The sequence below is a fragment of the Lycium ferocissimum genome, chromosome 2, assembly GCF_029784015.1.
Source record: "Lycium ferocissimum isolate CSIRO_LF1 chromosome 2, AGI_CSIRO_Lferr_CH_V1, whole genome shotgun sequence".
Classification (NCBI taxonomy): Eukaryota; Viridiplantae; Streptophyta; class Magnoliopsida; order Solanales; family Solanaceae; genus Lycium; species Lycium ferocissimum.
Window position 1 is genome coordinate 3,641,563 of NC_081343.1, and position 9,731 is coordinate 3,651,293.

Sequence of the window (9,731 nt, forward strand, 5' to 3'; positions counted from 1 at the left end):
CATGGCCAAATGAGATTGAAGCCTGGATGTTGATCAAAATTTGATTTTCTTCTAGCATTTCAACCAATTGGAAGGTCCCAGTAACGTGAGGTAGCCGGTGGAGCAATCAAAATATTCATTCTTGCAATTCACAAATTCTAGCCAAGTGGAGAAGTCAAGTGTTAAAGGTAAGGTTTAATCCTCTTTTACATGTATTAAGGGTGGTTTGAGCATGTTGTAATGTGTAGTTATGGATGAAATTCATGGAATTATGTATGTTGGTGTTGGAGCCGTGTAGGGGCTGTTTTGTGTAGAAGAGGATGAACTAATTTTACTTAGTATTTTGGTTGTTGTTGTTATGGATTTTATGATGAGAATGAAGGATTTAATGGTTCAAGTTGGAGTTATAATTGTTTGTGGGCTATTGTAAAAGTTAATAAGGTGTTAGTATAGTTTCTTGCATCTAAATGGTTAATGTTGTTAACGTGTGGTTGTCGGTATAGTTTATGAATTTGGATGAAAATAATGTGTTGTTGTTGTTCTTGTCGAGCTTGGAAGATTAATAGTAATTAAGATTATATGTTGTGTTGTGTGTTGGTTGAGCTGTTGTAAGGTTGTTTGGATGAAAATGTTACGACTACGAATCATTAATAGTAATTTGAATATGTAGTAGTCGTATGTGGATTGTTATCGAATGTTGTGAATGTGGGCTGTTTGGAGTGTTGTACGGGCTGTCCGGAGTGTTCTCGAGTCTTGTTTGAATAGTCTCGGGTTGATACTTGAATGTATGATTAGTGATGTTGACTTGGTTATATGTGGTTGGTTTGAATATAAGGGAAACGTCGTCTAATTATCAGTTACTAACGTTAGAATACGTTTTGAATCTTCCCGTAACTTAACCGTAGTTCTTGACGTCTTAATATAGGTTGAGACACTATTGGGCAGGGTATACGTGTTGTGTTGCGAGTAAACGCTAAAGGTATGTAAAGCCTATCCCTTCTTTCTTTTGGCATGTCCTAGATGTAAGTAAGATACGATATGAGCTTTGGGGTAACTCTATTCATAAGTTCCGCGCATGTTTATGATTTTTATTCACTTCTTGATATTAGAATTCTCAATGTAGTCGAGCTACTGCCCTCGAGTTTTCTATATGATTGGATAGTAAATGATATATAAAGGTTCCCATTCCTAAAGGATTCTGTAATAAATAATGTCCTTAACTTTCATAAGCTGTCTCGTATTGATTTGATACATATCTATGTTTCCTGAGACTTTCCTTAATATGACTATCGCTTGATACTTGAGTGTTAGTTAATCTACTTGTCGATTGAGTCTCAGATGGTGATCTAGTTGTATATTGTTACTCACTACTCTGCTCGTGCATATGGTTGTTACATCTTTCACCGAGTCCCGGGCCGGGTATGTTATCACGCACATTTTACTACATTATCCACCGAGTCCCTCACTAGAGGGCCGGGTACGCTATATGATGATATGATGATATGATGACATGATGATATGATTATCCACCGAGTCCCATAATGGGCCGGGTACGGTATATGATGATATGACTATTCACCGAGTCCCATAATGGGCCGGGTACGGTATATGATGATATAATGATATGACTATTCACCGAGTCCCATGATGGGCCGGGTACGGTATATGATAATGATATGCAGGATTTCATTCGTAAGGTACAGGTACAGTGACTTCTTGACTATTATGCTTGTCTCCTGGAATCCCTACTTTAGTTATGATCTTTCTTATTGTATTTCATGCTTTATATACTCGAGTACATATCTCGTGCGACCCCTTTCTCTTCGAGTGCGTTTCATGCCCGCAGTGACGATATTCGATTTGGTGATCCTCCCGGCTAAGGACTTTTACTGCTGTCTTGGAGTGCTCCGTTGTTCGGAGCCTAGACTTTTGCACGGATCTTCGATATATGTATATGATTATTCGGGGTGCGGCGGGGCCACGTCCGTCATATATCTTGTTGTTACTCTTAGAGGTCGTAGATATATGTGTGGGTTGTATATAGTTCTTGTCCGGTTATGTACGTATGACTTATGTTTTGGGCGTTCCCGTTCGTAGTGGCAGCCACCGTAAAACTTGCGTATATACATGTTTTGGGATGTTATGTGTAGTGCCAGCCTTGTCGACTTGCGTATATATATATACATGTTTTGGAAGTTGTGTGTTATGGTAGCCTTATCGGCTCGTGTATGGTTGGGACGTTCCCCTATATTATGATAGCCTTGGCAGCTTATGTGCGATGTTATTTATATATATATATATATCGGGAGACAGTTGCTTTATATATATCTATATATGGGACAGTTTTGAGACGGCGTCTTGCCTTGTTATATATAAGTTCTTATCATGCTAGTTGTGGACTGATTATAGTTAACAGGTGTATATGAGTGTCCAGCTCGGGCACTAGTCACGGCCTACGGGGTTGGGTCGTGACAAAAGTGGTATCAGAGCAGTTCATCCTCGGAGTGTCTACGGCATCGTGTCTAGTAGAGTCTTGTTTATCGGTGTGTTGTGCACCACATCTATAAACAGGAGGCTACAGGGCATTTAGGATGTTACCTTTCTTTCATATCTAAGATCGTGCGATAGAGCCAAGCCATAGGAAATGAGATTCCTTATACTAACCCTTGATTTTAGCAGAAGAACGGTATCGACAGAAGAAAGCGATGATATTGGAAGTTACAAAGTACACGGGTAAGCAATGGTACGAAAGATGTATGTCGGGCAAGGTATTTGAAATATGATTAAAATGTAAAGTTGGATATTGAAAGGGTTCGTAAATAGGAAAGTGTAACAGGTGCAGTTTGAGCTGGATACGAGGTAAGTTCATCATTTTCATATTGTTGTTGATATTGGGAGCCCAGTGTGGGCCGTGATATGATATGATATATATATATATATATATATATGTTGGCCATGAGGCATTGTTGGTATTTCTGCGTGCGAGGTTACGAGATAGTAAGAAATACAGAGGAAACTACTGCTCAAATTTTCCTAGAAATAAGAAGAGAATGAGATATAGGTTTGTAATATGTCTTGAAAGGTCGTGCCAATAGTAATGATAGGATTTGACTAAGTTGCGAGTAGCACGGTGACCTCGAGAAATAAGTTAACTCTTGAATTGATAGTAATAGTAATTAGGAGGTCGATATCGATCGGTAAAAAAAAATTTGGAAAGGGCTTGTGATACTAAGAGATGATTTAGAAAAAGCTTTGTAAATCTTGATAGAGTGTTATATTAAGGTAATTTGAATTGATAAGCGGGATAAATTATGACGAGTTTATAGTTAAAAGAAGTAATAGTATGATTGAGCCAAGAGTACAGAGGAAAAAGAATTGTGACGGATATGAATGTATTGATAAGACAGCTTGTGAGATACTAAGAATAAGATTGACCAGAAAGGGTAAAAGGTTAAGACGTGTTACACTATAGGATTGAGTACGAACAGGATATGATGTGAATATAGTGAGGATTGTTATGAAAATAAGTAAAGCCTAGTGAGGAAGTGGCCAAAAGATATGACGTGATCTATGTGACTAAAGTGTAAAAGCGAGCTATAGAATGAATAAGAAAGACTTATCAAGTTCTGTAGGGAAAGTTTAGAATAAAAGTTATATGATAACGGGAATGATAGCGAGAACAAGAAAAGAAAGAGTAATTGTCAGAAGGAAATAAGAGGAAAGCGAGATAACAGTACAGTAATAGGTTATGACAGGTATAGCCGAGGACACGAGTAAAATAAGTGACGGAGCTGTGAAAGACCAAGCTATAGAAAGATGAGCAACGAGATAGAATGGGTGCTAGAAGATGAGGCGGTATGATAAGAATAAACATGGATGAACAGAATACGTTTTGACAATAGGAAAGGGATTATGCAGGAGTAATGTTTTCTAAAGGATACAGAGGTAGCATAAGATTCCCCGTGCGCAGAAAAAAAAAAGATGAACATAGATTGGAGAAATGGTAAGGGAATTTTAAAAGGAAGCACCCAAGATAGACGTAATAAATTGAGTAATAGGTGTGAAAAAAAAAAGGGAAAATATATAGCTACAAACTTAAAGGTATAGTACAACGACAAGGTTATAAAATAAAATTGTTATTAAGATGAACTTGATATGACTTTGAGTAAGTTAGAAGTCGACAACGAGCACACAACAAGGGTAAAAGGGCATAAGGCATAAGGGAGTACTGCGTGTACACGATTTCACCTCGGAAATAGGAGCATAGAGCAGAATATAGGCGGATAATAGTATAAGTACACCCTTAAGGGGGGAAGCTGGCAAGGAAAATGCAAGTGTGAGATGGAAACAATTGACACTGCAATATATTTGATATGAATGCTTAAACTTCAAATGAGATCCCTTGCTGAAACAAGTTAGTAAGATCTAAAAGCCAGCAATAAATGGATAGAAGCCAGGATGGTATTTGAGGCAGTGTTAAGAAGTTTTTGTAGAGACTTTGAATGATATGACGTTAGAAAGTGGGTGCGTATAAAAAGAAAGAGTACGACAAGAGAATGGTATCGAGTAACTTAAGAAGGATAGCAATGCTATGATGGATTAGAGGCTAAAGATGTTGGCAGTAGAGTTGTTCGCTAATGATACTGCGACTTATAAGTAACAAAGGAGAAGGAAAGACTATGACTAAGATTGGATATATTTTATACAAGTTGTACAGGAATAATTATGCAACCTACGAATATTTGTATGCTAAGAATGAGACCAAGTGAGTACTTGATAAGGAAAGTAAGAATTTGGTAATGACAATGCGGTTATGATATTTTGGGTACATTATAGAAAGATGTAAAGATGGTTTAAGCCAAATTACTGAGATAGAATTGGTATTGAGGGCGAATAGGACATGGCCATGGTTGAACCAAAGATCTATCCCGTCTAGGTGATTGTAAGATAAGAGAGGAGAAGGCAAGGTAAAACATAAAGATTAGTGAAACGACGCTAAGGTATTTCTTGGGCTAATTTGAGTATCTTCGCATATTCTTGTAAAGATTGCAACGTAATGAGTGACAGGAAAGTTAAGAGCAAAATCTGAGTAAAGGGGCAATAAAAGAGTTTGAATTAAAGATAGAGAAATGACACGAGATAATATGCCTAAAGTATTACAAGTTAGATTAAGGAAATTATAAAATGGCTTAAGCGAGACGATCAGGACAAGCTGGTTACTAGATGACAGCGAATTTATATGTCAAATCAAAAATTCTTTCAGAATGATACCAGTTGAAGATAGTTAAAGCACGGAGCAGTTATGTGAAGTTATTAGATGAGGGAACTTCATCGCTACTTGATAGCTAACTCTAAGGATTGAGATTAAGAGCAAAAAAAAAAAAAAATAGAGTGACAGTTAAAGTCTTTAAAAGAAGTGGAGAAGTAATACATGAGGCTGAAGATTCCAGAATATGGACTTCATTACAGGCTTACCTCGCACTCCACGGAAGTATGACTCTATATGGGTTATTGTGGATAGGCTGACAAAATCAGCCCATTTTCTTTCAGTCAGGACTACTTATTCAGCTGAGGACTATGTGAAGTTACATATCAAAGAGATAGTAAGACTTCATGGGGTTCCCACAACTATTATATCGAACAGAGGAGCTCAGTTTACAGCTAACTTCTGGAGATCATTCTAGAAGGGATTGGGGACACAAGTGAGTCTTAGCACAGCATGTCACCCTCAGACTGACGGACAGGCCAAGCGTACTATTCCGATGCTAGAAGATATGTTGCGGGCCTGTATTATTGACTTTAAAGGTAGCTGGGATGATCATTTGCCACCTATTGAGTTTGCTTATAATAATAGCTACCATTCTAGTATTCAAATGGCACCGTATGAGGCCTTGTATGGCAGGAAGTGCAGGTCACCTATTGGTCGGTTTGATGTTGGTGAGACTAAGTTAATCGGCCCAGATGTGATTCAGGAAAGGTTATTAGCAGCCCAGAGTCGACAGAAGTCATATGCAGATAATCAACGTCGACACTTAGAGTTCCAGGATGGTGATTGGGTATTCTTGAAAGTGTCACCCATGAAGGGTGTAATGAGATTCGGTAAGAGAGGGAAGCTTAACCCGAGGTATATTGGGCCTTGTCAGATTATTCGTAGGGTAGGCGAATTGCCCATGAGTTGGACCTACCATCGATTTGGAGGGCGATCCGATGTTTCATGTGTCTATGCTTCGCGGTGCATTGGTGACCATTCCGGGGATATTCCCGTGGATGATGTTGTTACGTTCCGTATTTACGTACGTGAAATTGCGTCGTAAGTTAGTCACATAAACTCGGGGCACGAGATTATCCTTGAAGTTATAAGTGTTTATGTTATGTTTAACAAGTGATAACCAAGTGTCGTGAAGGCTAGAGGTTACTCGAATCGAAGAAAATAAGTTTTGTCCAGTTTCGACATTTATTTGAGTGAAATACGGTCCAAGCTATAATATCTCGTATTTTTGGATTAGAAATATTAATCGTCCAATATGAGAAAATTTACCCGAGCCCGGAGGATGCGTCATATTCAACCATGAAAAATCAAGAACTCAATGTATAAAAGAATGAAGTCCCGAAATGATTTAAGGCAAAAATTTGTGAGCGATGATGATTGTATATAATATTTTATGTGTGGCAAGCGAGTTATGGACCGTCTATATCACGTTAGTATGATAATGAGTATATGATATGTGTTAAAAATGATTATTATTCAAGTGAATTGAGATCATGGAATTAATTGAGTGTGTAATTGGTTAATTGTTGAATTATAGAGGTGGTAAAAGAATTAAATAATCAATGACAATTAGGTGGCAACCATTCTGCCATGCGGCAATCATGGAGACAAGCAATATATGACTAGGTAACCTTTTGTGTTGATGGCACCTTTTGGTGTAGGTTAATAAATATGAGAATAAGGGGACCCCACAACACAACTAGGAAAGAATTTACATGGATATCACTTTACTTGGAAAGGTATCAAATAGAATATATACTTGCAGCACCTTTTACGTGATAAATATAGGCAACATGTAAAAACTCTTTTTTTTTTTTTTTGGAGTTTACTTAAGGAATTAATGTGTGATGCACACTTAATTTAGAAGCAGCAACGTGAATATTAGTAGCAGCAATGTGATTTCCTTTTTATGGAAGAAAAGTATAATTCATTTCAAGAACAATATTCGGGTTTTGCTCACCGCTTCGATCTCGTTGTTTCGCTTTGTCGTGTTGCTGAATTCGGGTTTTCTTCGAAGTGTAGTAAGGTGGAAAAAAAATGTTACATTCCGTATTTTTGGACCAAGAAATTGAACCGTCCAACATGAACGATTTTACCAAGGCTATAGGATTTGGTTATATTCAAGCATGAAAATTAAAAACTTGGTGTATACGATGAATGATGTCCAAAAAAATAATTTAGGCCTTAACAAGTATGACGATGGTGATTGAGAATAATATTTATATAGGTATAAAAGAGGTTATGGACTAGAGTTTTACCATACGATTATGATAATAAGTATATGAAGTGTGTTAAAAATAGTTACTATTTAAGCGAATTGAGATCAAGAATTAATTGATAAGTGGTAGTCAGTACCACTCTTCCACGTGATATGACTTGATGATACAGCAAGTGATGTCACTTTATAAGTACCTAAATAGTGACACCTTTAGGATAAGTTTCATGGGAAAGTGTTGGCCAAAACGAATGGGCCCCATAGTCCACAATTAAGATTAGACATTTGGTGTACCATATTAATGTAACTTGGAGTTATTCAGCAAAGTATTTTATACGGAAATTTTGGGTTGCCTTTTAAAGAGAAGTATGGTGATAACCAGGGGCGTATGTAGCACATTGGGTGGGGGTTCAATTGAACCCCAAACTTTCGACACGAAGTATAAATTTATGTGTAAAAATCTATCAAAATTGTAATAATAGTAGACATGAACCCCATAACTTTTAAATAAATGATTTATATGCTAAGAATGTTAAAAGGTTGAACCCCTAAAGTTTAAATCCTGGATCCGCCTCTGGTGATAACGTGTAAAGGGTCTTCAATCAGTTTAGAAATTTCCTACTAGTTATGATGCGGACCATATATTTTCACACTTGCTAACGAAACTAAAGGAAGAGAAGTGATAGTTTGATGAGTAAATATCTTCACGATGAAACAAGTAATGGGAAGCTGAAAGGATGGGCAGCAACAAAATATATACACAGCAAGTATATATTTCCAGTTTTGTGGAGATGAGAATTTATTCTCAAAATCAGGATTACAAGTTATCCTAGCCAATTGAGGTAAAATTTGCTTCCTTACTACTAATAATTTGAGTTAATTTTTAGTAATATTTGCTGGATTATCGTATAGTAAATCAAGTGGTAGAAAGACGGAATATAACATCGTGTTGAATGTTATAAGTTGATTTGGGTACTGATTAAGGATTATTGATTATGGATTTGTTATTGATGTTAGAAGTTGTTTTTGATTGGCTCGGAGTAGATATTACAGGGAAATGCTGCCCGTTTCATTTTAGGATCAAGTTATCCTTCATGTACATAAATACGCAAGCACTATCTGAGGTTGTACCTACGTTTCTTGTTATAGGGAATGGTACAGTAGCTCCAGTAAAATTATGAGAAGGTCAATTGACGACTCGAGATATGTAAAGCCTATCCTTTCTTTCTTTTGGCATGTCCTAGATGTAAGTAAGATAAGATATGAGCTTTGGGGTAACTCTATTCATAAGTTCCGAGTATGATTTATGATTCTTATTCACTTCTTGATGTTAGAATTCTTAATATAGTCGAGCCTACGCCTCGAGTTTCTATATGATTGGATAGTAAACGATGCGTAAAAGTTCCTATTCTTGAAAGACTTCATAATGACTAATGACCATAACTTTCATAAGCTGTTTCGTATTAATTTGATACGTGTCTATGATCCACTTGAGGCTTTATTTTGATATAGTTCATAATGATATTCAAAGAATACGAGTATGACTATCGTCCACGATACTCGAGCGTTGGTTAGTCTACTTATCTATTGAGTCTCAAAAGATGATTTATATGCATATGGTTATTCTACTACTTGCTCGTCATACCGTTGTTACATCTATAGTCCCTGCACTCGAGTGGGGCCGGGTACGGTATATATATATATTATGGTGTTATGCTGTGTTATGGTGTTATGGTGCTATGCTATGATACGGAGCTATGTTGTGATACGGAGTTATGCCGTAATATGGAGTTATCTTTGTGTTCGAGTATCTTTGTGTTATGGCGCCAAAGACGATTGGCGACCGTGTTCACCGAGTCCTATAATGGGCCGGATATGATATATGATATTGATATACATGATTTGTGTTTCAAAAGCAAGCATTTTGGTATTCTCGTTATTGTACTCGTTTTTACTCGTACTTCTTATTTCGGTTATAATCCATTTACGTATTTCATGCTTTATATACTCGGTACGTATTTAATCGACCCCTTTCTTTCGAAGTACATGCGTTTATGCCAGCGATGTATTCTTTCTTCGTGATCACTTGACTTAGGATTCTGTTTAGTCGACTTGGAGTGCTCCATTGTCCGGAGCACAGCCTTTTTTGTACGGATCCACTTTTGTTGTATATATATGTTTAGCCCAGGTACGGCGGGGCCTGTCCGTCTTATATTCTGTTGTCACTCTTGGAGGTACTGGAACATATGTGTGGTAATATATAATTTT